Below are 23,141 nucleotides of genomic sequence, written 5' to 3' on the forward strand. Positions count from 1 at the left end.
ACAAGCAAACATCCTTAATTGCCCAACCTCTAATTCCATACAGGCCTTGGTAGCCCAACAATACCAAAGCAACAACAGACTCAACTCCTCACAGATCTTTACCATGAAACTGAGCCCTACTCTACCTTACAAACATTTACATATTTCTTTTAACTAACAGAAAAGGAAGGGCTGTGGGAGAAGAGAGGTGGTAAGGTGATACCACACCCACTGCCCCTCAAGCAGTAGCTCCTTAACCAGAGGAATTGCTTGACAATGAATCAGGGTCTCTCAGGCAAGGAGGGGTACCAAAGCTTCCCCCTTCTCCCCTAGGCAAGCTCTCCAGGGTTCCACCAAATGTTTGCTCACTCCTGACCACAGAAGTCTTCCTATCAAAATTTCAACGGCTGCTGCTTCCATTATGGTGTAGAATGGAAAGGTTTTAGTTTGGGGTTTTTTTGTTTTTAGTTTTAGCTTCAGAGTTTGAAGAATAAAAAAAAGCTGCAAACATTACTTATAACACAAAGAACTATCTATTCCCAACAACCAATCTGCTTCCTGCATGCTATAAACACATCAGCATTCATATCCTTTTCACTGAAAATCTGAATTTAAAAAAAAAACTGATCTGAATTAAATTTGTGGAATCACCTGTATACATCCATCTGTCTATAGTTTAAGATTATATTAATTCTAAAAAGAAACATTTTAAGCGATACAAAAATAAATTTTAAAGATTAAAAATTTTAATCTTAAGGAAGTGTTTCTTTAGAGACAGAAGCCATTCCAACTACTTGAATCAAGTACACAAAGCTTTATTTTCTAATTATTCAAGATCAGTGATTCAGGGGATCAACATGATCTCCAGGGCAGAAACACTGTGTGGCACAGTTGAAAAAAAAATATTTGCAGTCAGATGTGTTTGGATAGTGATTCAAAATACCTCTGACATAAATTTGCCTTCTCGTGACTTACGCAGATGATGCACGTCAGGCAACCCACAATCACCAACCACGTCCATGATTTCAGTTCCTTGCAAATTCAAGTCAAAATGCAGCTCAGATGAACTATAGCAACCCCTTAAGGCAAAGTATTTAGGCCAATGTTTGGGTCCTACAAAAGAAGTCTAGCAAGACCTATTTTATTAACACCAAATTGTGTGTTCAATCACCATTGTTATTCTGTCATCTGTTCAATCACATCAGAAGACAAAGAAGAAAATAAAGTTCCTCAGGAAGTATGGCTGGCTTGAAGGTTTAGGGAGATGTAATCACCAATACTAACGAATTAATCCATATCCTTCAAGGTAGTTTTAAAATCAGTATTAAATACAAGTCATGTTTTAAATACAAAAACCCAGAAGTTGTTAATACACTCTAGAGTCTTTCTTTTAAGCAACTCCTTGATTTTGTGATTTTGTGTGGAAAGGAGAACATGCACACACATCAAAAAGCTAGGAAGCTTCACAGAAGCCCCAGTAGTTACTATGCAAAAACCAAGATCAAAACATTTTAGTTCCCTTTCCTCTAGCAAGGCTAAAATAAGATCAATACTAAGAATTCTGATTTATCATCAAGATTATCATAAGAAAATAATGAATGTTTAGGTCATAAGACAAAACATTTGGATATTTTTATCAATTTAACTTCAATTTAACTTTCATTTGTGAAAGTCTGACAATATGGCAAAGCTTCCAGCTCTCCTGTAAGAGAAGTAGTATTTTCAGTCTTACATAACTGGTACGTCTGCAATTCACACCACTGGAGCTGTACCTCAGCCTTTACCATAGAGTTTAAGTGCACATTGTTTATAACAGCGATTGCATTTGTACCTTGGTGACTTACAAACACAAGTCTCAGACTGCACTTTTACTAGGTACTGCCAGAGATAAATGCCACGATAGACCCCCTGGAAGGAAACTGCAATGCTGCTGTCAAAGCAACATACACAAGACCACAAACCGAAGGCAGGAGGAAAAGGCTCTGGGCATGCTGCTGCTGACCCAGTCTCCAAACAGCCTCACCACAGTAGCACAGTAGGAACTTGCTTTAGAAAACATCAGGTCCAAAAAAAAAAAAACCTCCAACAGTGACCTTATGTGGAACTCTTCCTGAATGCTTTAGCACCCCTGCTAAAGCATTCATATCTACCTTTACAGTAAAGCTGAAGTGATTTAATACTTTTTCTGCTTGGCTGCCCTTTCATCCCCCCATCCCTTCTTAGGCTTCTGGCTTTTGAAATGATTCTCTGTCACCATTATGTGCATATCATTTGTAGCTATGAAAGTTTAACTGATGCAGTCTTCAGTCACGGTATATTTACTGGTTTATTTTTCTCTGTGGTGCAATGTCCTTGTGCCATTTTTGTTTTGTTTGATTTTAAATTTACCTTTATATAAAACATCTCTACTTACACAATCAAATGTCACCAGGAAACAAACAAAGGACTAAAGAGGCTCCCACTGTGCTCTCCAGCATTACACTAAAACTGCTTCCAGCTTTCAAGGATTCTGATTGCAGTTTAGGTACTAGAGCACCTAATTTATGCACACATGAAAATACTTTTTTTGTTCAGCTGCTTCAACCTTGGCTATCAAAAAAATCATGTTTCAGTGTCAAGTATATAAGCAACACCCATGTTCCATCATGTTCAAGGAAATTATTCCAACTAGGGGATGTGGTAGTTTATTAAACAAATCATTTTCCAGGATATGTGTACTTATGTTTCTTTTTTTAAGTACATTATGTTCTTTTCTGCTCAGTTTTGTGCGAAGCATAACTGTTCTACAAATCCAGTCTCCCTGTCCAAACTGAAAATCATGCTTATGCTAGTAGCAGGCCTCTCTGCCCCATGCTTCACACTGCTCCTTTAGGGCAAACTGTTTCCATTTTGGAGATTCCTCTGAAGACTTTTTCATTTACCTTTCTTCAGTTTGTTTCTTTAGGTTAAATGCTATGTCTGTTTTGCATTGAAAGATAGATAATGCCATGATGTCAGAATTTGTAATTGTTGTCAAAAATCTAAAATATTCTTACTGTATTTTTCCCCCAGAATGGAAACTTGTATTTTCTTTTTTTAGAGAACGGTTCTCAGACACGATGAAGTTCAGGTATCACTACGTGCTTTGCAATCCCATTTTTTTATTAGCTAATAAAATTAAGCAGGTCTTTGAGCTTTAATATGAAGTTAATAGCACAAATATTGAGAGCTACATTGCTCATATTTCTGCAATAAACTGACATCTGATTTTTCTTTTCCTAATTGCACACTAGCAAACAGTTATTTGCTTAACAAAGCACAAATAAGCACAGCCTTCCAGCACATCTTCCCTTTCAGTAATTCTATTTCTCTTTACACAGCAGCATATGGCAGAAAGCACTAAGGGATCAAGAAGTAAAAGAGTAGTTTAAAAAAATTACTCTTATTTTACTAAACTTCATTACTGATCTGTTTTATACATAGAGTCCTCCATTTTTTCAGTACATTGCTATTACCATGAATCTTTAACACAGCAAGTAGCACGAAGAGGAGCAGGTAGACATGCTCAAAAATTCTAATAACAAAATGCGTAATGCACGGGGTCAGGAGCACAGCTCATACTATCACAGTTTTCTCAACAAACACCCACTCCTCACCACCCCGCTCATGGAGTGGATCAGGCAGATGTGAATACATCATCTTTTAGCTCTCTCTCTGCCTCCCATGGTAATAGAGAAGCTAAAAGAGAAATGGAACACACAGTTGGCTGAACCACGAACTCCTGGAGATGCTCACAGCTAATTGCTAGCATAGGATTTATTGTTTTCCTTGACATCCTTCCTGCCCACACTTTCCTGTGCCACTGCTTGTAACAAATACGGCCACAGTAGAATGGCAGGTCCAACACTGTAGTTCCTGAGTTTCTCATCTCTGAGGCAAAACTCTGCCCTACTAAGGAAGTCAGATGTTAACAGATATCATTGAATATGTATTTTGCACATTCATGCCAGAAGTTTTATGAGATCGAAGCATGCTAAACAGCTGAGATCTGATGCCTGTTTCAAACACTCACTTAAATTATTGAATATAGCATCAGTTAAATATATACAAAATGCTTGTTACATCAACATTAAAAATGAGACAAGAGGTTTTGGTCAACAGGAACTGTGAGCCGCCCAGAACAACCAACCTCAGTTCACAGAGGAGAGACAAGAGCACCCAGTCTCCTGGCTCCCAATCCATCCCACCTTCCATTTACTAAAAGCTTTTATCCTAAGAAGGAAGGAGTAAGCTGCCCTTTTTTCCTTTTTAAATGACAGTATATCAATACAGATAAGTGACTTAGCATAACAATCAGGCCAAAACTATTTTGTTCATTAATTTTTTTGTGATTTAACTCTCTACAGAATAAATAAGAAAGAAATGACCAACAGCCAACAGCAGGAGTGCAAAAAAATAGGGGGAAAGAAGGGTTGATGAAAGCTGCACCACAGACCTACAGATTCTGAAGCCACAAACACTTAGAAGACTTACTGAGAGAGCCCAGTTATCTGTCCTTGACTAAGAATTTCATTGGAGAAACAAATGTTTGGGAGGTAAGAGTGTCCTGCTGTTCACAGCACCTTCACAGAAGTCAAATGGAAACTTTTAGTTTGAGAGCTCTTTTTCCTTGGAACAACAAAACATACTTGAGAGACAACTCTGAGATTTTGATGTTTTGCCTTACTACCAGATAATACAATGATTTCTCTCAGCATTTCACCATACAAAAAGAACTTAAAGAAATTCATGGTGCAGACAGTCAGAAAGTCAAACATCCAGATAAAAAGCACATAAAAGACCTAAGAAAGGGATGAGCCGGTAATGATTTAACCATTGAACAGAAAATAATACAAAAATAACTTCTTTGTTCACGTGTACTGACCTCAGGAAATACACTGCATGTGAGGTAGAAGAGAAAAAAAACAAAGGATAAATTTTAAAATCCTATGGAAGACTTGCTTTCAATAAATACACAACACCATTTTCCTGGACTAGAAACAAAACTCCCCCAGAGATTAAGAGCACAATGATTAATAGCATCGTGATTAAACAAACCATAAGGTACACACTAGCACATAGGCCTTACATTCCCTTTATCTTCCTTCCTTCCACAAGGTGAGAATATAAAAAGAAGAGTACTAATAATACTACTGCATGATCAGCGCTGGAAGTTAACAGCCTGAATATTCTTTCCTTTACTTCAACAGGATTTCTAACATATTAACATATTCAAAACAGCTGCTGAATTAGCATTACCTGAATTAATTTTATATTCCTTACTTTTTTTAAGAATTACTTCAATGATATAATGGAGACAAAGCTGAGAGGTAGCTGCTTTTTGACATTTTCAGTTGCTCAGGGGCCACCCATCCATTCAGAGATACTGAATGGGAACTGATGAAAGTAAAGAAAACAGGTTTTCTTCTTCACTAACTCCATCTCTTTCATCAGACAAATTGTGGCCATTCCCCTCTTCTCAGGGTTGAATGAAGAGTCCCTGGCAGCATTTGGTGCAGCAGGGGATAAAAAGCATCATTTGTGGATACAGACCAAAACAGATCTCTCTCCACTCTGCTACTCCCTTTTAGGGTTGATGTGATAAGAAGCAGCAGTAGTGGTTTGAAACGTTTTAACCAAGAAAAACAACCAAAAACCCCCAAACAACTGCCACTAGTAACTACCCTTAGTGAAAGGTTCTTTAGGTAAGTAGTTTTCTGCTGATGTAATACCAGAAGCAACTGAAAAATCAGCATTTTTAATTAACTCTCATTAAACTTTTTAAATATTTTTTTTGGTCTTAAAGCACAGGGGAATTTTTTGACTGAATCTTCTTTAAGTGAATAGAAATTATTAACACACAAATTAATCATTGTTTTGTGGTAGAAAACTGTAATTTAAACATCTTCTGGTTATTAGTGCAAGGTCAAAGAATTACTCCCCTATTGCTTCCTCCAAAACAACTAGCACACCGAGGCTAATGTGTCATTATCTTCAATTCTTCTGAGCAATGGCAATAAAAGTCAAGACTAGGACCTTCATTAGGTCTTCCTTTGTTTTACCATTAGATGAGAAACTAAATGTTATGAAGAGCTATTTCCGCTACACAATTTGTTAAAGCAGGAGCAAGGAGATACGCAGGAATTGGGATGATGCATTTTATTAAAAAAATGTTTCCCCGCTTTAAATACAGCTTTCCAGATTTCTGTTCTAATGGCCGAAATTAGAGCTCCAACACAAAACCAAAATACACTACTAAGTAAACTCTGACAGCTTTATTTCCACAAGAATATATTACTTTAGAAAAAATACTAAGCAGTCCCCTTTAACTAACTTTACTCAAAGTCTTAAAAATATTAAATGCCTGTAATATCACTTTTTAGAAACATCTCAATACAGAGACTATGCAAAAAGCAAAAAATGCCAGTTTTACTCTTTTTGAATTTTTTTTTTAAAATGCTCAAAAAGGAGGATTTTTTGTATCATTTTCAAGATATAAAACCAAGGCAAAAGAAAAACTGAATAGAGGTTTTCTAGAGGAATGTCTCTTTTCTTCCCATTTTATTTTGAGGTAATAATAACAGTTGTTCTAGAAGATTAATCAAATCATGTGTCATGAGGACATAACCAGAAAATAAGTGGTCTGTGGTCAGACAGAGATATTGGAGGCACTAAGAGAATGTGTCCAGTAGTGATGCTAACCAATGCAATGCAACTGAACTATATTTTAACCAAAACCACCACATTAGCAAGGCAATCATACAATTCCTGTATAGACAAATTAATCAAAGAATAATTTGGGCTGGAAGGGTCATATATTGGGCTTTAAAGGCCATTTATTCCAGCCCTCTGCAATGAACAGGCACATTTTCAACTAGATTGAATACCAGGTTGCTCAGAGCCCATCTGACCTGACCTGGAGAATTTCCTGAGATGTGGCATTCTACCACCTCTCCAGTGTTCTAGTGTTTCACCACCCTCACTGTAAAAAAATTCCTTCTTAAATCTAGTCTGAATCTAAGCTCTTAAAACCATTACCCCTTCTACTGTACAACAGCAACCAACAGTCAATTTAACTGTAAAACATCAAGAACAGTCCTTTGAGGTATAACAGCATTTAACCAAATTTAAGGTCAGAAGATATTGCATCTAAACACAAAGATTGTTTTTTTCTGATCTCCTGTACGTTGCAAATCTCACTTCAGTCATTTAATCTGCTGTATTTAGGTCTGCTAGTGCCAGCTTGCCACAGAAGGCTTGCCAGCACAGGATTAAGGTGTGATGAAGGACTGCTGGGGGCTGGAGAACTTCATTCTGGTAACTTGTCCCTTCTGAGGCTAAAATCTGGACCTTGCTCTCAGTCATCCTACATCTAATCACAGCATCAGAGAGGAAAATGTTTTAATACTTGGCTTTTTGCTTTCAAAATTCCTCTGTGCCATTATTGCGTTAATTTCCAATTTTTGCTTTTGTTAGCAAACTTAGCTAGGCAGGTTTGCTCTGTTGTTTGTTGTTTTTTTTTTTTCCAGAGACATTTATCCTAACTTCTTGAACATTTGCTCTTGTCAACGTTTTCCTCCTCATTCCTTAACATTTGTTTTAAATTCAAATGCTAAGTGTCTAAGGTCAGCCTCACCAACCTCAATTACATTTTCTACATATATATACAAACACACAGGTATACATATAGTCCCATATATACAGATGCATATTCTCATACATACGTATGTATATAATGAATATACAAATATCACAATCTTTTTTTTTCTACAGCACCACCTAGGGGACAGGACCCTTTCAAAGACCAAGTGTTTCAGACTGTGATTCCCAGCCCTATGACTGGGGTCTGTCTGACTTCCTCAGTTTTAGAAACTGGCTGCTTCAACTGTGAAACTCCTTTGATTTCACCATCATAGCTGTTTATTGTTTTGATAAAATGTGTAGACAGCATAATTGTCAATGATTTCAACTTTGTTTGTAGATCATTAACAAAAATTATTTCAGGCTCTGAAGAGACAGAGACTTCTTTTTGAAGAGCCACTTTTGGGATGGCATCCTTTTCTTAATCCATTTAGCGTATGCTTTATTGGTAATGTAGTTAGTGCAATAAAGTGATGAGCACATTCCCAACTTCCATTCTTTGCTTATGGGACTGCTTACTCATTTTGTATTAGGACTCACCAGAAATAACATATAACCTGTCCTGGATGCAAGGAACCAGAAGCTGTTCTGCCCCTTCCCAGCAAGCATCAACAGACTAGAAAAGCTGTGCTACTTCTGCAGCCTTTCCAGCCCATACACAAGGTACCTCCCCTCAAAGGAGTAACTTTCAACATTGTGAGCAGTTGCAGAAGACTGATTTTACATCTTCTTCCTCCAGCAGGTGATCAGATCCTCAGACTCCTCGCAAGTTTTCCCTTTGTGTGACCGTCCTTTCTTTCTTGGCTGCACAGCCTGGGCTGACTTCCCAGCACCAGTCCCAGCCAGCTCTTTTTAAGCCCTTACCAGGGCAGTCAAGAATCTCCAAGGTGACTGGCCCACCGAAAGCTTTAGCATGTCTGAAGGAGTCAAGGGAAGAAATACTCTCCAATTCACAGAGAAAGGCCAAGAATCAGAAAGCTCCCTAGTAATTTTATTTTTTTTCCTGTCCACATTCATTCACTGCAGGCAACGTTGGATTTTTTATGCCTCCCTTTCCCAAATCACTTAGCACTAGTGGGTATACAGCCTTCCACATGCTGTTTCACTTTTCCCTGTATTGTGGCAGAAATATTAGAGCATCAAGACATTTTTTAACTCGATCACTTAACAAGCAAGGTAAAAATTTCTTCAGACAGAAATTCCTGAATTCTGAGCTGCACTTTAGGTGTTCATTTCTTCTGTTGCAGTCTCTCTCTACAGACTAAAAACACTAGAATAAAGCAGAATTATTCAAAGGAACAGTAAAATTAAAATACACTGGAAGGGGAGGTAGTAGGGGTCTGCATCCTCCCACAGGTGAAAGCTAAGCCCCTTGACTGACAAACTTTGCAGTAGTGTGCCTTGGGTACTCTACATAAGCACAGTATGTATTAATTGAATAGCTCATAGTTCACTTCACGTCCAAGATGAATTTAAAAAACAAATAAAGAATAACTAACTTTTGCAAAATGAGCAGTTTTTAGAAAACAGCAGGTACATTTTACTTTGGGTCAGCTTTAATTTCTGAACAAGCCAGGACACAACACATGTTAACAACTGCCACGCTTTATACAGATAAACACCACCAGTGCGGCAGCCCCCATAATACTCAGACAGAAATTAAAATGTCAATTAAACTGACCTCATTTATTTTCACATTTCCTGACTAAACCTGCCTATTCCTTTCTCTACAAAATTTCCAAATAAGTTGTAAATTTCAATTATTCCAAGAGGTATCTCAGACCAAGAAAGTTTATTAAATTTATATTAGGCCATAAACACAATTGGAGGTACTAAAAAAAAAGAAAAAACAAGCAAAACCTGCAAATACCTCCTCTGCGTTCTAAGCAACAAATGAAACATCTCCTAAATTTATCTTTAAAGATCACCCATAAATTGAAAGTACCACCTTAAAATTACTTCTATGAGCATTCAACTTCAACATAATTTCAAACAAACCCATACAATCACCTTTGAAGATAATTCTAGATGTTGGCCATAGTTTTAGTTGGAGGCTTAGATTTCAATCACTACTTTTCAAGTTTTCCCATGAATAAATGCAAGCAGCATGTTTATTATTTCAAAGGAAACTAATCCAATAACATAAAAGCATAAACTTAAAACAAAAAACCACTCGTCTTCTCAATTTAGTGTATTTTATTTCTCAAAAATTCTGCTCACCATTTCTATTCATGTGTATATATTTTAAAGGAAATATGCAGTTTGAAAGCTTTTCAAGAAAAAACACTGGAAATTAAGAGCAAGGCACACTAACAGTTCAAGATGCATAAATGCAAAGATTACCATATGGTGATGTAACCTTTTCTTATGCTTTCAGTAGAATAAACAAAAGGAGTCTACCATAGTCAAGAAGGAAAAAAAGTGGTACTCAGGTCAAGTAAAAATATTTTTTAGAAAAAAAGCCTTCAAAACAAAACATGAGAGACCTTTATGAGTAGGGAAATGCTGAGGAAAAATCTCCAGCTCTTTTCTAATGTGTATTAACAAATGATACCACATATGTGAGGACAGTTTCATCTAGTCCTAAGGAGAGCAGCATACATAAATTGGAGAGAAGTATCTCACTGAGTTTACAATATTGCACCTGTGAATTATGGTTTTAAACTAGCGCTTTTTAAAGGGATATATGAAAGCTTGAGTGCTTTCATAGCATTTCACAACGTTTAAGAAATTCATATATTGATGAAGCATAATTATGCAAACCATCATACAAAATAAATAAACTAGGTACTTCACAGCACACAAAAAGGTGACAAATTCTCATGTCATAGACAAAAGCTTTGGTAGGAAAACAAAACCCCACATTTTGCATTACGTAGGTATTTCAGGGGAAGAGAAACGAGCAGCATACATGAAATGATCTCTTTATGGAAGTCGCTATTACAGGTGTCAGTACTGCAACAAAAACCCACAAGCCTGTTAGTGAGAATCATCACAGAGGTGGAAACTTTTAAGTTATACTTTCAAAACTTTGTTCATTTGTAACCAGATATTTGATGACCTTCATAGAGATACGCTTGACCTAGCAACAAAATTTCAGTTTAGAAAACTGTATCATGCCTGCAGTTTAAATGCATCCTCACCTATCTTAAACTGGCATATGTGAGAGGTCTGCATGTCCTGTGTGTAGCCTCAGAGACTGCTATGCTTCAGGAGCAAGTGAGATCATCCTTGTAGATTTTAAAGGTTCAGCTATATCAGAAAGCTTTGTGCTTTCAACCATTCCCACAACAGCAGCATTCCTCCTGCATGCTACCATTTCATCTCCTCGACATACATGGGTATTACTAGACTAGCATAATTATGATTGCAGTGTAATTTAGTCCAGTTTGGAAACCAGAATGAGGTAATACTATGGTTCCATAACTATGTTATATTTCATAGAAAACTCTTATTGCAATGATAACAGTATCAGTAATTTCACAAATGCATATCAGAATGGATTATTGAAACATAACTAACAGTATTTGTTGATACACCTTCTTCAGAGTAAGTATATTGCTCACATTACATATTATTTCCTACTCTCTCCAACTCAAAATGGGTTCTGCTAATAATAAAAGCATACATTGCTTAAACCAGCTATGCAAGACAAAAGAATTTAAGCCAATAAATCTTTAGCTCACCTGGTGCAGGTTTTCACTTTTCCAAATGGTAATTATTTTTAAAGAATTTGAAGAAATGGGAGAATTAAAGAGAAAAGGCCCATGACAGAAAATTCAAACCATGTTAAAGGGGGAGTGTCTTCAAAAAATTGAATTTTTTTATTCAGGCTGCCCTAGTACTGGTACTATAGCCCTAAGCTCAAAATAAACCGAACTTCAATCTAGGTATTCTTGCCTTTCAGTCCATCATGCTTTCAGAGTTCAAAATAGCAAAGTAAAAATATGATTTTGGAAAAGATAAACACTTCTCTCAGACTGAGGAAAATTGATGCTAAGGATGAAAACACAACAAACAGACAGCAAACACCACAACATTCTATTTCATGTTTTACATGAATGCTGCAAACCTGAAAGATGTAAGCAGTTGAAACTGCACTAACAATGCTTATATACCTGCATAGTAACAGCTACTAGCTTGTCCTCTTACTGTTTTTTATATGAATATCAAGAAAAAAAAATTAAGTCCAACATACTAAACTTAATTGGACCCTGTTTCTATAGAGGTGAATTAATTCATTTCTTTTGGCTCTTATAGTGGAAGAATTCAGTGCACATTTCCCTCAAGCATCTTTCTGGGAAAGGACTGGGCACAACATTTGTATCAATTCCAGCATCATTCATCTCTATTAAGCATCTGATGATCAAAACGATATTCAACTTATTTCTTACAGATCTACACTGGCACTCCATAAAAGGCTATTCAGTATCCAAAGTGACAAACTGGGATCATTATGAGCTTTGTATGATTATTTTATGACTCTCACACCATGGATTAGCATCTCTATTTGGCTGTTATCTCTGTAGCATACTAAACATGACATGCAATTGCAGGCACCTTCAGCTAAATGCAAATCAAATCCAGGAGTTCAGAAGAGGCACATCAGCAGTTACAACTTCTAGTTTGACAGTAGGCAATAAAAGACAAGATCCTGCAAAAATCTGAGGGTATAAACAAAACGGTATGTTTATAGCACCTAAAGAGTAGTTTTGGCAAGTCCAGAGTTTTTCTAGAAGAGAACAAAAATCAGGTGAAGATGAGGAAAAACACAGCAGACAGTTAGAGGTTTTAGTCAAATGCTTTCTTCATTAGTCGATTCCCACTACAGAAGCCAACAGAGACTTCAAATGGATGAGTGAAGGTTTCCAGCTCCTCAGTCTTCTCTCAGGAAGAAGAGACAAGTGTCTTCTCCCTCCTGTTACCTCAGTGAAATGCTAAGTGTTTTGCAGTCATGCAAAATCATGCATCTCTAAGAAGCAATGAAGCTACAGTGAAGTCTTACAAAAGCAGCTTATAACCCCAAAACTGAACTTAAACTTGAAGGCTCTTTAAGTTTATATTTCAACTCTTTGTTTCACTCATGAAAGTTTCCACTTGTTGCTTAAAATAGCAGACGGAACATTTTTGTTTACTTCCACCCAAGAACAAAATTCCCTGAGATATCAAGGCAATGAAGAATATATGTACATGAGAGAGTGGAACAGCTTCTGGGGCCAAATTAGTCAAGTACTTTGTATATAAAATTAAGTATACCAGGAAGAGCTTTCTGATGTTAATTTTTTGCCTAGTGATAGAAAGTTATTATTGAATGCAAGTTTGATGTTCTTGCAAACATTTACATAAAAAGAATAAGAAAGTTATCTAAGAAATGCAATTACTGTACCTATACTAACCTCTAAGTATGCATATATGCCCAGATAACTCAGCCTTGACTCATTCATCATTTTAAATGTAATTATATAGGACTCAGCAAACAGAGCTCTTTTCTTCCTACTCCCACTTGCTCATCACTTCAAGTTATCATCTGGTCCTATGAGCAAAAAATCTTCTCACATAACTATACATGATGACAAGAATTTAGAACTTCTAAAGACATATTACATCTATGTACAAGTAATTAAAACTGAAGAGCAGCTATCATGTATGGACGGATCTGCCAGACTCCTGCAATATGAAGAAGTAGGGGTGACAGAACTGCGCTTATACACATATTTACATATTTAGTCATTACTCCTAAAAGAAGGTGCCGGTAAACACTCCCAAGAGTATAACCTCTACCACAACTACACATGAAGGGGCTTGCATTGTTGGTTTGAGGTTTTTTTTATATTTTTTGCTGTGAATTTTGTCAACAAATAATTTGCTTTACTTTATGTCTTGGCGTGACTCAACTTTTAATCCTTTCACACAGCTTTTTATATAAACACACAAGAAACTCAGAAGTATAAAATTTTTTGTCTTTTAAATGAAACTGTAAAGCCAACAGATTCAATTTTGCAATTGATTGGTTTCAACCCAAATTACTATTGTTCCAGACCTTTTTAATGGCAAAACAGAGACCACACTGAATCATCATCTGTCAAGAAAATGTTACACTCAACCAGCAGTGAAAAGGCATGTAAATGCCATGTAAATATCTTGAGGTAACTTATATCTGAAAGAAAAGCCCATGCACAGAGTTTACAATTATCACTCAGGCCAAACAGTATCCTCAGAGGCAGCACAGAATTGAACCCATGGGTTCAAGGGTACATTTCTGACTTCCCAAGGACACAGTTGAGACCTTACCTTTCCCTTGGCAGGGCTTTTCTCCAAAGGCTTTGAATGATGGATAGGGACAATGTAAACACAGACACTGTCAGCCCCAGCTGCGTTCCTGTCTTTGCTTCACAGGCAGCCCAGCAAGTCCTGAGGTAGCACCAGGATTCCTGCATTTTATAGCTTTCGGGCAAAGCAGTGGTTACTTGAAAAGCTCAAGACAAAGCATAGCTCTTGGAAGGCTGCTCAGTGGTCAGTGTAGTGATAGCAGGGGATGCAGCTACAGGGCAGCCATCTCCCAGGTCACTCACATGCAACTCTCCCCTTCATGAGACACAGGCACTGGACCTTCCTGTTGAAGCTATACCATGTGATATGAAATACATGGAGAAAGAAAACACCTGTCTTACAATTAAGACAGAAAGAGAGATGCTTGCTAAGAAACAAAGAGGGATGCAACAGCAAGGCTGCAGTTCTCGCTCAGGTATGTGCTAGCTAGTTACAAAAAGTATAACCATGATCTACAAGCAATGCAAACCAGAAAAGTTGTGTGTTTGAGGAAGTCTTCAGGAAAAGGAGAAGTATTCAAGAGTCCTTAGAACAAGACACCTGATGCTACCTTGTATGGCAAATGAATGATCTATCCCAAGCTAATGATTCCCCCTTCTTATCCAGTGATGCATTTTATTGATGTGCAGGCATTGAGCTAGACTGCTTCTAGGCATTCCTGGTCCAAAGTCTTCTTCTGAGAACACATTCAACTCATAACTTGATCTGCGAAGATGTCCCACTCAGCCCTTGTGCTACTAAGCAAATCTACCCAATCTAAAGAAATCTTTTCACTTTACTTGCTGAGAAAGCAGAACAACTATCTTTTCTGTTTCCTTTTCAGTATTCAACCTGACTGCTTTCTACAGTTAAGAGTAAACTCATAGCAGAAACTCTTCCATTTACCCCAAAAGGGGATTAGGACTTCTTGGAAACATTTTAAAAATAAACAGTTTCCTTACTGTGTTTAAACAATGGTTATTTAAGCCATGAAGTCAAAATGACTCAGAGGAATTGTACTTGTCATTGTACAATTTTCAGCATGATCTACAATGTGACCAGGCAGCAATGACCTGTATTAATCACAGGCCGAAGTATAATTAAGGTAAAATTAATGTACTATGACGGTATGGCAAATCCTGTCCACGTTCTCACCCCTTCTGCTGGCTTGTCAGACTACTGTGCTTCTGGTGGAGAAGTGGTCTGCAACTGATGAACTCATTTTGCACAGAGCAGACTCAAACAGATTAAAAAAAAAGGGGGAATCATTTGTGTGAGCATACAGAGGAATTCGTTACATACGGATTGTGGCAAAAGCAACAGGGCAGAAGAGCACTGCTAAATCTACCCAATTCCCTGTACAAGAGTTCCCAAATCCACCTACTCACTCTTTTTACTCCAACACACACAAACTCTCCTGTCTCATGCTTATGGTTCTGCTTGCAGTTCATGTTAATGGTGAAACACACCTGCTATACCGACACATTGTACTGGCCAAAGGATTTTTCAGCAACACAGTTTGTGGAAATACTTGACTACTACAGCCTTATAGTTCAGCGAGAAATATACAGCAGCCTCAGAAATAACAAACAGTTTCAAGAAAGAAAGCTGTAACAGGTGGCTGGGAAACTGGAAACACACTTCCAAACTACTTCCTCAAGCTAAACACCCAGAAAAAAACCACAAACATTTGACCCACATCAGGGTCAATGTTTCATGGGATTAGCTGTCACAGATTTATAGCAAATTTTTGGGAGAAGGGGAGTTTTTTATTGAAATAGATTACCAGCTCCATATTTCAGGGGACAAAAAAATAAAATACTTGATGACTCAGTAGTAACCATCAGTTTACAAACTCACAAGCACTTTGGGATACAGCTAGTCATGTTAAGATTAAATACAAAGACTTCTGGGAGCCAAATCTTAACATTTCTCCCTCATTGATAAGTGTCTGTGCAAATGCTTATCCATGTCCAAGTCAGGGATATATGCTAGGGAACTATTTCACCATCATTTCCCATTATCTCATGCCTGCCATTGCCTCCAGGTTCCCATACCTCACTATCAGACAACTTGCATTGTCTCGTGGAAACCAAAATATCTGTCTAGATTTTCAAGGCATAATGGCAATGCCAAAGTTTGAAAGCACTGCACTTCAGATCTACAAATGACAGAAATTTAAACTTCCCCAGTTCCTCATTGACTAGAGTAATTATAAACTTTAAACTCTCTTGGGTGGCCAGCCTGTCTCTGCAGTAAGATAGCTGTCCTCATCTCCTTTCTCTTAATATTAACTAAACCTGGAGGATTAACAGGAACAGCAAAGGGGAAATCCCATAGCACTAACTCAGTAAAAATTAGACAGTATCACATCCATCTGCTGTCTAAGCTAGAGAGCTTAAAAGTTTTCTTTTCTATTAAGGTAGTAATATAGTTGTTGTGGAACTGCAGAGATTCATAGGTCATGCCTGAAAAATCAGGTAAGTTCCCTCGACTATAGCTATCTGAGTAATTTTTACTCTGTCAGAAGGGTAAACAAATTCCTCAAGCCAGAGTTATTTCTTTCACATTTCTTATTGAAGTTTTTATGTAATAAAGGCACTTTGTAGCATACAAAGTTTTGAGTATTTCAGCTCAACTCTCATTACAACAGTTTCAAGGAACTACTGAAATACAGGATTGGCAGCCAAAACTTCTAAATATCAGCAGGGGAATTGACAATTCACTACTTAGACACTTACTTTTCCAGGATGGACTACAACACTAAGCTGACATTTTCAATGACTTTCATCTCAGATAGATCAACAAACAACACAGAAGGAACCAAAAGCGTATAGCATCAAGGGTGTGCAAAAGGAAAACAAAACAGCTGGTACACAGGTCTGCTTACATAGTGCCTTTTTTTTCCCCCTCAAGAGGCCTAAAGAGCTTCAGCTGTGGTTATTTAAAACTCTCAGGGGTGGCAGAAGCTCTCAGTGCATATAGTTGGTATTCTCTAGATGATTTCAGAGCTGCAAATTGATATAAGTAAATGTGAGCTAACAGGGTGTGGCTAATTCATAACCACTCTGATGCTAGCCCACATTTCTTTACATTAAGCTCATTGGGATAAAATGTTACAATATACTTCTGTGGTTGTTTGCACACGACATTTGCAATTACAGAACTAAAAATAGCCTTTCAGTCAAACATACTGTGCGCATTCAATTTCGTATCATCTTTTGGTGACAGTACAACTCGTGACCATACATTCCTTATTTCAATCACCTTTTCTTTGCCCATATCTGAAATTTTTGTTTACTTTATATGACCATCAATTTAGGTAAAGTTCAGATAGCTAGCAAACACTCAATAACTATTTTGCTACATGTAGCTGAAAAAAACTTTAATATAGTCATTTATCCATTTTAAAGCATCCTGCATCAGATTTCTGCTGAAGCCATTTTCACATATTTATACAACATTCCAGTGGGCCTAACATTTCACTAAATCCAGATAGTAAGAATTTAGTAGAAAGGGAAAGCCTTGCTACTAAATAACGAAGTCAAATAACCTACTAATATCATTGAAACCCCAAGCAGTTTTCAACAGCTTACTGATAAGAGTCACCAGCTGCTCATCTTTTCGTTCAATGCATTACTCAGCTCTCAGTCAGCTCTCTCCAAATATTGTTGAAAAGACAAAATGCCAAAACAACACAAATCCATCATTAATTCTACTACTAATACAGCAATACTATATCAAGGATCTTTCACACTTACGGGTTGATTCAGAATATGACTCTTACCTTCATATGCACAATACAAGTGGGATTCCTTCTGTAGAACCTCAACTCTTACTCCATGTGTGCCATTTCACTCAAGTTTCTCCAATAGTTCATGGTTTCTTCCGGATTTGAGATCTATTAACAAGCACAATCAAAACCAAAATTTCCTACCCAAGGCTATGAATAAAAAACCTCTATTCTCATGATTTTGTGCTTAACTACCTATTTAGAATATTTATTCCAGTTCCATGATTCTCACTAGTTTTAATATATATGGATCACTGCATCAGAAACAAACTCACAAATAACATATAAACAAGAATATTTGGGAAAATTGCATACAGCTAACGAACAGAAGTAAAGAAAGACACAACTAGAAATTCAAAAGGGAAGTTATAATCCTCAAATGAAAGGTTCTGGTCTGGCTGTACTCTGAACTAGGATCAGAGGAAGAATATTGCTTAAGCTTATCTTCATATGAAAATAGCTACACATTATAGCTTTAATCTCATTTAAATTAATATAATTTAACAGCTGCAAATAGTTTGGGGTTATTTATTTCAATTTATTTTTCTTAAGTTGATTAGGACAGGCCTTGAACTATATTTTGCACACGTACACTCCAAGTACATCATTAGCTAAAACAAGACCAGCTGACCACACACTTCTAACATTCACATTTCTGTTTCAATTTAACTAAGAGACAGTAATATCTTCAGTAGAAAAAAATGGAAAACTCAAAATTGTAAAGAAACACACAAGTAAAACCGACCAGAAAAAAACCCTACACTTTTCCTTGTCTGAGCTTAAAAAAAAAAAAAAAAAGTAAAAGGGAAGTGAAATACAGGCTGAAGTGAAACCTCAATTTGTTCAAATCCAAAACAAAAAAAAAAACCCCAACCTTTAGTTTAACAGTGTTTGGTGTCACCCCACATTTTTAAGTAAGACAGAAACAGTTAGATGGTGTACACATACCACTACCAAAAGTAAGAACGCTCCTACATTGCTTCCTCTTTATGTTGTACCTTTTAAGTTTAACCTTCTGCAGGAGGTAGTCAACCATGCCTAGTGAATCTTTCCTGCATTTATTCATTGCTCTTAATCATTAATAATCCAGGACACTTGGCATTAAAGACTGGGGGAGAGGTAGAGGAAGGGAAACAGGAGGGTAAAAGCGAATATCAGCACTACAGTTTTCTAGCAAACACATTCAGGCCCAAGCATAACCTATCATCTTAGTCATCAGACTTCTCAAATGCCCATGAGAAGTGTTTCTTTTTAGTACTTCTGTCAAAAAACAGTATGGTAATTATCTTTCATTCCCTAAACTGACAACACTAACCTGCATCTGGCCATGAGTTAGGTGCAAGACTTTCCACGATCCATGCAAAAATTAAATTATTAATTTAACACTGTAGATTCAAGTCACTTACCAATGAGTCCACAAAGCCTTGCATTTGTTTACTCTCAGAGCAGCAGCAGCAACATTACCAATTGAAAAACCAAGTGAAAGGCCATCAAAAGTTATTTTTATGGTAGTAAACAATAAACATGTAATGGAAAATAACTGCTCAGGCTAAAAAGAAACACGACCACAGCATCAAAAAACACGATCAATTAAAAAAAAAAAAAAATCTGCATATTCAAAGGACCAGTCTGGAAATCCAAGGCTTCAGTACGTCCAGCAATAAGATTCAGAAACACTCTCCTTAATGACATTGCAACACCCAATTCCAACTAGAATCAGAAAGCAGAATCAGAGTCACACAACCACAAAAGGCTGCAGCCCAAGTACTCTCAGTATTCTAGTATTCTTGTTACATAAATCAGTATACAACGGAAATAAATGATTACCCATCCCATTATGTGAGCCATAGCAAGGAAAAGTTGCCATCTGATAAAATCAAAAGGGTAACATTTTGAGGTTGTGTCTGTTTTGGTTTTGTTTTTTTTTTTTTTTTTTTTTGGGGGGGGGATGTTTTCTGGTGAGGGTTGTTGTTTGTTGGGTTTTTTTAAAGGAACCTTTCCTCTCCTTACCTTCTATAAAAACAGTATGACAGCAAAATTTAAGAGAAGAAGAGGCAAGACTGTACAGCTGTTGTAAAAGGAATGCATTATTCCTAGAAACAAACCAATCCACCAAGCAACAACATATCAAGTGGAAAAGGTTGATCATATCTGACACAAAAAAGGATACTGATCACCTGGTATGACTGTACCAAGGAAAGTTTCCAACTGATGTAACAAGGATAATTCCTCCACATGTCAATACTAGCAGGTTGCTAGGCATTGGATATGTAGCTACATTAAAAAGTAATCAGTATGTTAAAATTGTTTCGGTTCCAATATTTTCTTCTGGGAAACAACATAACTGATCATATTTATCTTTTTATCATATTTGTCTATTTTCTTAGCTTGCAAATATGACAGCAAGTTAAAATTGTGTATATGTACTAAAACTGTGGGAAAGAAATTGGGCAAAATGAGCTTTTTCATATACTATTTTTTTTCAAGTTCACTTGAGATCATATTTGTTTTTCTCCTGATTGTTGCTGTCAGCCTACAAGAGTCACATAATCATCTTTCTTCCATTTCAAGCACTTAAAAGTTTGATTTTACCATAACCATAATTCAAGAGCTGATCCTGGCAGATAACATTGGCAGCAGATTTCAGTGCCCTGAAGAGCTTCAGCATGTAATGCTTCACAAAAGTTCTGCACTCCAAGTACCTATTTAGTGAACCACATTTCTGGATGTCAGACTCAACACACACTTACTTAAATGAGTGGCTGAGAGTTTTTTCGGGTTTTTTCCAACCTAATTCATTTTTTTCCAACCTTGTTCAAGGAAGTGTTTCATACAAATCGACAAAACTAAATCCATGCCTGCTTAGCACTCTGGAAAAAAGTGTCTCTCCAGAATCATGATTTTCATTTAATGTAACATTGTTAACTGGGGAGGAGGCAGGAGAGAAGACTAATATACACTAGTAAAAATCATGTTATCTGTTCAGCTTCAACACATCACAATGAATGCAGACGTGAATACGACAAATGACATTTTTCTTCCCCAAACTGGATGGAAAGGTAAATAGCTTTAAAACTCTCTTCTCTGCAACTTGTAAAAATGTGGTTTTAACAATGGATTGCTTAAGTGGTGCTAACAAGAAACATAGCTCATAAAATATGACCTTTAGAATCATAATCATGAAAATTAGATTTGAATGAATACATCAATGAACTTTCCACCAGGAAAACAAACATCCAATTTTTGGATCACTGGATATGAATCTAAAACTTAGATATCCAACACAAAAAACTCATCAGTTCCCAAAGAGTTTGGACATTAAAGAAAGCATCACAATAGTTCCATGTCCAAATTAACACAAATTTGTAACTTAGTTTAAGTTCTATCCAGCTCAATATGGAAGTATTCAAACTAACATCACTGCAAAAGAAATTCTAAAATTTCTAGAGACATTGCAGCAGAAAATTATCACATCTTAGTATTTAAAGACTAACTGAAAGGTTTCTATATATTAAACTAACTTTTTTTTTTTCATTTTTAAATCTCCTACCATTTTTCACAGATGAACAAACCTACTGCTGTATTTATAAACCTTTTGTTGACCCTGGCTGGACACCAGGTGCTCACAAAGCTGCTTTATCACTCCCCTCCTCAACTGGGGAAAGAAAATACAGCAAAAGACTCAAGGGTCAAGATAAGGGCAGGGAGAGACCACGCACTGACTGACATCATGGGCAAAACAGACTCCACTTTGGTAGTAAGTTGGAAAATTTTCCCTTTGAGAATTGGAGTAGGATAATGAGAATTAAACACATATCTTAAAGACAGCTTTTCCCTTGATTAGGGTCTGCACTCCGTTCATCACACATTGTCTCTAATGCACCTTCCTCCTCAGGGGCAAGAGCTCCTCACACTCTTCCCCTGTTCCAGCACGGGGTCCCTGCCACAGGAGACAGTCCTCTACCAGTTTCACCAAACTGAGTCCTTCCCACAGACTGCACTTCTTCATTAACTGCTTCAACTGTCCCTTGCAAGGTCACAAGCAAACCTGATCCACACTTTCATGACAGAAAACCTGCTCCTCTCCATGGTCCCACAGATCCTGCCAGAAGCCTACTCTAGCATGAGCTTCACAGAGTCAGAGTCTTCTTCGAGCATCACCTGCTCTGGCACAGGTCTGCTGCATGGGCAGCAGGTGGATATCTGCTCCATCATGGCCCTCCATGAGCTGCAGGGACACAGCTGCTTCACCACGGGCTGCTGGGCAATCTCTGCTCTCCCCCTCCTTCTTCACTGCTCTTGGAACTACAGAGTTGCTGTCCTGCACAGTAACATTTTTCCTCCTTGAATGTGTTATCCCAGAAGTGCTACCACCATCACTGATGGGCTCAGCCTTGGCCATTAGCAGGACTATCTTAGAGCCACCTGGCACTGGCTTCATCTGACATATCTGAGAAATTTCTAGCAGCCTCACACAGAGCCTGCCCCTGCATCCCTCCCCCCTGCTACCAAAATCCAGCCACAAGAACCCAATAAAACTTTCTTCAATCTTGCTTGCACATTTTTGCCTCTTTAGCATCCCCTTTGGCAAACAAACACAGCTTTCATTGAGCTGAGTGAGAATGAAAATTACTGACTCAGTAGTGAACAGTACAAACACCGTCTGCTGCTTCTGAAAAGTACAGTTCATCTTCACCTTCCATAGACTTGCTTTCACAAAACAACTGAATTTTTTGAATGGAGATATGAAACAGGAAGAAAATTAACAGTCACCCATATATTTATTTCAAAGTCTTAGTAGGCATTATGCTTTTCCAGGGAAAGCTGCCTGTGTGACTGAAAATGAAAAACCTGACAATCCAAGGCACATACCCATGACTGTCTATCAACAGGAAAGTCAGACACTGCCTTCAGACTTGCTGATATATGCCTGTATCATACTGCAGTTTAACACCAAGGAAAAGGAGAACCAATACATGTGCCTAACACAACACCACCAGCCAGTAGCTATTGAACTGCAGTTTCCAGAAATGAGAGCTACAAATTATTCTCATTGCTTTTCTATTTATACTAGTTCCCTCTGCATTGTATAGCAGTATTTTTAGCAACTATTTTCTACAGCACAATCCTTTACCCCTAGAGTTGTAGTTCTATAAGTTTCTCTCTGACACATATTTGCTTCAATGTAGACCTTTCACCAATGTTTGCTCTAAAGCCATTCTTTGTTAGTTTTTTTTTCTACTGTATCCAGACACTAGAGATCAATTTCTTCTGTCTCCCAGAGAAAATCTAGTTTTTTCTTAAGAGAATTCTTTCCATCTCTTTCCACAGAAAATACAAGACAATTTTATACAAAGCAATGATCAGAAAAATAATAATAACACATTTGATATCCAAAAGT

The 23,141-nt window shown here is 37.3% G+C and overlaps 1 protein-coding gene across 3 annotated transcripts in view; it reads right to left on the minus strand.

Moving 5' to 3' along the window:
* The window catches only part of CHRM3 (cholinergic receptor muscarinic 3), a 264,893-nt gene that overhangs the window by 233,970 nt on the left and 7,782 nt on the right, over window positions 1-23,141 (minus strand). Inside the window, exon 1 of one of the 3 annotated variants that reach the window (XM_042014410.1) lies at window positions 17,735-17,838. The exons of the other annotated variants lie outside the window; for them this stretch is intronic. The gene's annotated coding sequence lies outside the window, so the exon portion shown is untranslated. Of the gene's footprint in view, window positions 1-17,734; window positions 17,839-23,141 lie in introns of those variants that run through there. 3 annotated transcript variants of the gene reach the window in all.

The sequence above is a fragment of the Corvus kubaryi genome, unplaced genomic scaffold (assembly GCF_017639235.1).
Source record: "Corvus kubaryi isolate FWS band 111438036 unplaced genomic scaffold, C.kubaryi_AGA036_p1.0 split1-73, whole genome shotgun sequence".
Taxonomy (NCBI): Eukaryota; Metazoa; Chordata; class Aves; order Passeriformes; family Corvidae; genus Corvus; species Corvus kubaryi.